This window comes from Trichechus manatus, unplaced genomic scaffold (assembly GCF_000243295.1).
Source record: "Trichechus manatus latirostris isolate Lorelei unplaced genomic scaffold, TriManLat1.0 scaffold00001, whole genome shotgun sequence".
In the NCBI taxonomy this organism is placed as follows: domain Eukaryota; kingdom Metazoa; phylum Chordata; class Mammalia; order Sirenia; family Trichechidae; genus Trichechus; species Trichechus manatus.
In genome coordinates, this window is record NW_004443937.1 from 4721353 (window position 1) to 4729329 (window position 7977).

Sequence of the window (7977 nt, forward strand, 5' to 3'; positions counted from 1 at the left end):
CTGCTTTGAATATGTGTTACTCTCCAAAGTCCTACCAATAATCCAGTCTCACACATCAGGCTCATGAAAGGGCTCGCTATGCCTCTTCCAAGTCTCCTATTCCAGGTCTTTGACCTGTAATTTTTCCTTTTCCTGTTATCATTCTAACTCACCCAAATTGTAAAAATTTGGGGATGTTGCAGTTTCACTTTGTCGGCCATGACTGAACTGGTTTGATCCAGTTTGAAGCCCTGGTACAGAGTAGAATGGCTCCATAGGGTTTTCAAGGCTATGACCTTTTGGAAGCAGATCACCAGGCCTGTCTTCCAAGACACCTCTGGGTGTGTTTGAAATGTCAACCTTTCGGCTAGTGGTCAAGCACTTAACTGTTTGCACTACCCAGGATGTCATGAGTCAGAATCAACTCAACAACAACTAACAACAATGATACACAGTCCCAGATGGGCCCACTCTGAGAACCAGGCCACTGGCTCCTGCCTTCGTAGCATGAAATCATGGATGAAGGTTCCTATCAGAGGGAAGAACTGGACAATTTCAAAGTCATCACATGTCTGGATCTTGCCTGTTTGGTTACTCACTGGTCTCCCTGTTCAGCCCTGAAATCTGCTAGCTATAACTTTCCTGACCCTGGGTTTCGAGCCACGAGTTCTGCATTCTTCTTAGGAGTGATCTAACTTTTGAGTGATATAATTAATATGCTTCATGGAGGTAAACTTAGGAAACCAAACCAAAAAACCAAACCCATTGTCGTCAAGTCAATTCTGACTCATAGTAACTCTATAGGACAGAGTAGAACTGCCCCATAGAGTTTCCAAGGAGCACCTGGTGGATTCGAACTGCCAACCTTTTGGTTAGCAGCTGTAGCTCTGATCCACTATGCCACCAGGGTTTATCTAGAAAATATAGATAACAAAATAACAAAAAGAATTAAAATTCACTATTAAAATGTGGTTGTATATTATCTGTCCAGACTTTTTCTGTGTGTACATATACGTTTATTTAAAATAATATTTTGTGAACATATTTTTATGTTTATGAATATATCATGCCCTATTTAAAATGCCATTATTCTGATTTGATTTGTTCCCACTTGGACTTTCCTTTTGTCCAGTTCAGTTAAACACACATTTATTGAGCACCTACTGTGCTGGGTGAAGTCCCTGGGTGGCCCAAATGGTTAATGTGGTTGGTTGCTAATCAAAAGGCTGGAGATTGGAATCTACCCAGAGGTGCCTTGGAAGAAAGGCTTGATGATCTACCTCTGAAAAATCAGTCATTGAAAAACCTATGGAGCACAGTTCTGCACTGACACACATGGGGTCACCATGAGTCACAATCAACAGCAGCTGGTAACTGTTCTTGTTGTTTTTAGGTGCTGTTGAGTGGATTCCGACTCATAGTGACCCTGTGTACAACAGAACAAAACATTGCCCAGTCCTGCCCCATCCTCACAATTGTTGTTTTGCTTGAGCTCATTGTTGTAGCCACTGTGTCATTCCATCTTGTTGATGGTCTTCCTCTTTTTCGCTGACCCTCTACTTTACCAAAATACCACATGTCTGTCAATTTGTTGTAGTGTGGTGGCTTGTGTATTGCTGTGATACTGGAAACTTTGCCACTGATATTTCAAATACCAGCAGGGTCACCCTTGGTGGACAGGTTTCAGTGGAGCTTCCAGACTAAGACAGACTAGGAAGAAAGACCTGGCAGTCTATTTCTAAAACAATTGGCCAGTGAAAACCTTATGAATAACAGCAAAACATTATGGTAACTGTGCTGAGAGCTTAATAGTCCCTGTGCTGTTATGGAGCCCAGCACCTGGTATGGGCAGACAGACATGAAATAGCTAGTTAGGATACACCTTGACAAACCATAGTAGAGATATATAAAAAATACCATAGGGATACAGATTGCCAAGTGCTGAGCTGAGTCTAGAATGGGGGAAAGGGTTTTTTTCAGGGGAGAAAGGTCATTCAGCTAGAACCTGGGAGAATGCCTGGGCCTGTGAATGAGCATGGCTTGCTTATGTCAAGGTGTGCTGAAGAGGATGGGACAGGAGAGAGTAGCAGGGATTGTGAGTATTTTCTTCCTGACTCTGTCCCCTGCTTTTAATCCATTGCCATAGAGTTGATTCTGACTCATGGTGAACCCATATATTAGAGTAGAATTGTGCTCTGTAGGGTTTTCTTGGCTGTAATCTTTACAGAAGCAGATTGCCAGGCTTTTCTTCCATGGCATTGCTGGGTATTCTAACTGCCAACCTTTAGGTTAGTAGTCAAGCACAATCATTTTGTGACACCTAGGGACTTCCTCTGCCATAAATAGGCAATTAATTAGCATTTGATGAGTGAATCAATATTCTTGGTCCTAACGTTGTCCTCCATCTTCTTTCTTTCTTTTTTTTGATATATGATTACAGGTTTATTGTAGGAAGCCATGTCGTTTTTGAACCTTGGCCTCAGCATCACGATTGGAGTAGGGGTTGCATGTACCCACCCTGGTTGGGTGACTCATAGATTGTCTTTGTGGCAGACGCTGACAGTGTCCTTTCTACAGCCCTGCTGGTGTTTTTATTATAGTTTTATGTGGCCAGACTCCAACTGGCATCTTCTGCTTTTGTTTGCCTGAGGACGTTCTTGGATGGTTTGAGCAGACTCTGTCTACAGTTTCGTTAAACTCATACCTACTCTGGCTCTTTCACCCCTTCATCAGGTGGTTAACTTGGAGATACCCTGGAGGTACCTAGAGTTTTCCTGGTGCTATGAGGCTCCAGTTACCCCCAATAGTAACTTGCTTATTAACATACCGTTTTTGGGCTTCTTTGTTTCCCCATCTCATTCTCTACTTCCGTACTGGTGTTTTCTGGGATCCTGTCCAATAAACTACTTGTGCTTAAATCCTCGTTTTAAGGTCTGTTTCTTATGAAACAAAGACGGCATGTGACTTATGGAATAAGCCAGAGAGGGCTGGCTAGTGTTTCTATAACCCTGTCTTAAAATAACCTGAACCCAAACTGAGTTCACAAACTTGAAGTCTTTCTTTCTGGATTCCATTTCCTGGCTAATGGCAGAGAGCGAGTTAAAGCAATATGCACCCCGAGACGGGTTGTTGCAAAAATAATCCTGTTTCCATGCATCATAAAGTAACATTGATACCATGAAGACAATTGCTTGGATCCAAAGCAATAGTAAAGCCTCCGTTGGCTTTATTATGGTGTCTGCAAAGCTGCCTTTTATAAAAAATGATTCCAGAAGTGAAAATATTAGCATGTAACTACATCTTGGCTGGTTGGCAAAGAGGAGCTTATATTTGATTTCCATAAAGAATGCAAATTCCAGGAAAAAAAATTCAGTTAAAGAAAAAAACAAAACAGAATTGTTGTGAAATTTGCATCTCAGACATTATAGTTTTTAAGTCTAGTTTATGCTTATGTATTTTTGCTTGTTTGTTTTTCCAGCACAGGGAATTCTAATATCGAGGACCTCTGTGAGGACAGGTTAATAAGTTAAGGGTGCTTGCACATCAAAGTTCTTTGCAGCATTATTCACAATAGCCAAAGAAGTGGAAACAACCCAAGTGTCCATCAAGAGATGACTGGATAAACAAAATGTGGTACATACTTAGAGTGAAATATTATTTAGGCACAAAGAGAACTGAAATTCTGATACATGCTACAGCATGGATGAACCTTGAAAACATTATGCTGAGTGAAATAAGGCAGGCACAAAAGGACAAATAGAGATAGAAAGTAAATTAATGGATACCAGGATCTGGAGGGAAGGGGGAACGGGGAGTTATTGCTTAAAGGATACTGAATTTCTATTTGGGGTGATAAAAAGCTTTTGGAACAAGATAGTGGTGATGGTTGCACAACATGGTGAATGTGATTAATGTTAGTCAAATGTACACTTAAAAATGGTTGCAATGGCATTTTTTTGTTGTTATACATATTTTACCACATTTAAATTTTAAAAAGTTAAGAGAATTCAGTTTGATTTGGAAGAGGACACAACTGAAGTTTTTAAAATCAGTGTGCCACTGTGTTTACATAAATCATCTCATGTAATCCTCTCTAGGAGTTCTCAAGTTTTCAACTCTTAGAGTTGTCAAGGATTTCATTTTACTTGGATCCACAATCAATCCCCACAGAAGCAGTGTCAAGAAAACAAACAGCGCATTGCATTGGGCAAATCTACTGCAAAAGACCTCTTTAAAGTGTTAAAAAGCAAAGATGTCACTTTGAGGACTAAGGTGCTCCTGACCCAAGCCATGACATTTTCAGTCACCTCATATACACGTGAAAGCTGGAGAGTGGAGAAGACTGAAGAAGAGTTGATGAATCTGAATTATGCCGTTGGCAAAGAATATTGAATATACCATGCGCTGCGAGAAGAACGAATAAATCTGTCTTGGAAGAAGTATAGCCAGAATGCTCCTTAGAAGCAAGGATGATGAGACTACATCTTACACACTTTGGACATGTTATCAGGAGGGACCAGTGCCTGGAGAAAGACACCATGCTTGGTAAAGTAGAGGGTTAGTGAAAAAGAAGAAGACCCTTAATGAGATGGATTGTCACAGTGGTTGCAACAATGGGCTCAAACATAGCAACTATTGTGTAGAAGAAATGGGACCCCGAAGTGTTTCATTCTGTTGTACATAGGGTTGCTATGTGTTGGAATGGACTTGATGGCACCTAACAACAAATAACAATGGCACTCTCTGAGATAAATAACATTATTCCATTTTGGCAGATTGGTTATGGAACCCAGCTAGTGAGTGCTGAAGCTGGGAGTTAAACCTTAGTCTCTGATGCCTGTGCTGTGTCATCTTCATGTCAGCATCTCCCTTAATGCCTTAATGATGCGGGTTTAGATGTACATTGGAGCCCTGGTGGTGCAGTGGTTAAGAGCTCAGCTGCTAACCAAAAGGTTGGCAGTTTGAATCCACCAGGCACTCCTTGGAAACCCTATGGGGTAGTCTACTCTGTCCTATAGGGTCACTCTTGAGTTGAAATTGACAGCAATGGGTTTAGTTTTTTTTTTTTAAGATGTACATTCCTCACTGTTTAAATTTGGCACCCTTGCTGTGGTAAAGAGACTAAAGTGAAGAAATAAATACGATTTAAAAAAGCAAACCCATTGCCATCAAGTCAATTCTGACTCATGGTGACCCTATAGAACAGAGTAGAACTGCCCCATATGGTTTCTAAGGAGCAGCTGGTGGATTCGAACTGCCGACCTTTTGGTTAGCAGCTGTAGTGATTTACTCCTATTTATTTAATATGTTTATATTATGAGCAGGAGTTCTTGGGTGACACAGACAGTTAAGCATTCAACTATTCATTGAAAGGCTGGCAGTTCAAACCCATCCAGGAATGCCTCGGAAGACAAGCCTGACAATCTGCTTCCAAAAAGTCGCAACCTTGAAAACCCTATGGAGCAGTTCTACTCTGCACATATGGGGTCACCATGAGTCGGAATCCACCTGAGGGCAGCTAATAACAGCAACGTATTATGAGCACCTCATAAGTATACTCTGTTAGATACTGAGGATATCGTCATGAACAAATCAGACATGCTCCCAGGCCTTGTGGAGTTTATTATATTCTACAACAAAACATAAGTACATCAGGTAGCAAAAGTAGTATGCTTTAAAATGAAACTGTGAAAGAGTGATGGGGGCACAGTAGATGAGGTGGTCAGAGTGGAGAGGCCATTTAAGCTGAGCACTGAATGGCAAATGTCTGGGGAAGTGTCCCAGGCACAGGGGACAGGTCCGAAACTAGGACTGAAGCTGAGGTGACTAGAGAAGAGTGGGCAGGGGACTCAAACAGGATGGGAGGTCGGGTCAAGGGCCGGTTCATTTTGGGTCTTCCAGGACAAGGTAAGGGGTTTGAATTGTCTTCCAAATGTAAAGAGAAACCATTGAGCGTTTTTGGAAAGGGGATGGCGTGATTTAATTTATGTTTTAAAACAGAGGGCAGTGAACTCTGTTAAGTAAATATTTTAGGCTTTTGGGGCTATCTGATCTCTGTTGAAACTACTCAGTTCTGCTGCTGGAATATGGAAACGGTCATAGACGACACTAAACAAATGGGTGTGCACTGTCTTCCAATAAAGCTTTATTTACAAATACAAGTGACAGACTAGATTTGGACCGTGGATCATAGTTTTCTATTCATGTTTCAAAGAGTCATTTTGACTACCATGTTGACATTATAGGAAGAAAATGATGGAAGCCTGAGACCAGTAAAGAAGCTCTTGTAGTCATTTTGAGGAAGGGTAATGGTAGCCCACACCATGATGGTAAGGCATGAGATAGGGAGAGAAGGACTGACTTGGGATATATGTTGGCGTGAGAGCAGACAGCTTGCTGAAGGATTAGATGTGAGAGTTGAGGAAAAAAGAGGAAACAAGGATGACTTCTGTTTTGGGAGCCTGGACAAATGGGTGATGGGTGCCATTTCCTGAAATGGTAAACCTTGAGGGAGGAGCAGATTCTTTAATTCTAAAGTCAAGTCCAGGTCTGCTTTTAGCATCCCTGGTTGGGATTTTGGTAATGCGCGTTAAATCTGAAATGGACAATCTGTCAGGAGTCCCAACTTTTGTGTGAATGGACTTTCAGAAGGACCACATGAAAATGTTTTTGGATTGATTTCATGGAAGCTTCAAACATGAAAGCACATCACGTTAAGCTTTGATTCAGATATACTTAGGTGTATGTAAATTCCCTGACCCCTCAATGGGGAGCCACTGGAGTGAAGATACCCCAGTAATTTAGTGTTGTGAGCCCACAGCAGGTAGTACACTGCTATATTTAAAATAGATGTTCAGTGTATATTAGAAAAATTGAACTGTTAAATATGTTCTTACTCCTTATTAGAGATCATGTGGCTGTGGTTAATATACAGTGGATTTGGGATTTACATCGTCTTTAACTTTCTTTGTCCAGTACATTCACAGTATTATAGAAGTAAATGATTTCCTTTACTTTTCTATCTCCTCGATGTGATGTAGTGTGTGTGTGTGTGTATGTGTGTGTGTGTGTGTGTGTGTGTGTGTGTTGAGCTGACAAAAATGCTTTGAGTGGTGTGCAGAAATCATTAGGGAAAAAGTGTTCCCCTGACCTATGTGACTTGGGAAGTATAATGTGGCCGGGGATTTTTTTTTTTCTTCATATTCTTAGAAATAGAAAATTTGAGGCAAGGTATACCTGCTTTAATAATTTCCAGGATATCAAGACCCAGATGACTAAAGATAGATCAAGGGCTAATTCTTTAGTATCAAAGTGACATTCTGTGAATCTATGGCAAGATTCTCTTAAACAGTGAGTATTCTCCCCCTAGCTCTTAAAGTGACTGAAATCTTTAGGAAGACAGCTATGACATCAGATCAGCTGCACCTTCATACTCAGACCATTTCCATAGCAGTCATGACTTTTGGAAGATTCTGGGTTCTGGGGTTAACTTAAACTCTAACAGAGACCCCATGTGAGGCAGATTCCAGAAGAATGAGTGTATTGGCTGGACGGTACCCCATATTCCAGAAACCAAGGAAGGAATGCTGTGGTCCTTACCTGATTCAGAAAGAGGAGGCCCCACAAAGATTTTCTAAGAGAACTTTCTGAGACTTCTCCTCAATAGCCCGCCCTCCCACATCATGGTAACGCATACAACAAAAGGGACAGGAGGGAAGGTTTCTGAGCCATCTTGCGCAGGAGCCTGTCCACACAGTTTTGTTCTTTACTACTGCAGATGGTCCATGGCAGTTTCCTCACCATCCTATGCTGCCAGCCACAAACCCTGCAATGCCTAGATTTGAAATGCCAGAGTGGGAAACACACGTACTTTCGCATAACCCCTGAGGCCCATCTTAACACATTACAACATAATGTTCCTGTTCACTGGGAGTGTTATTAATCCTAAGGTCTAAAACTACGTCTACCTATCAGATCTATTCTAATAACATTAACTGG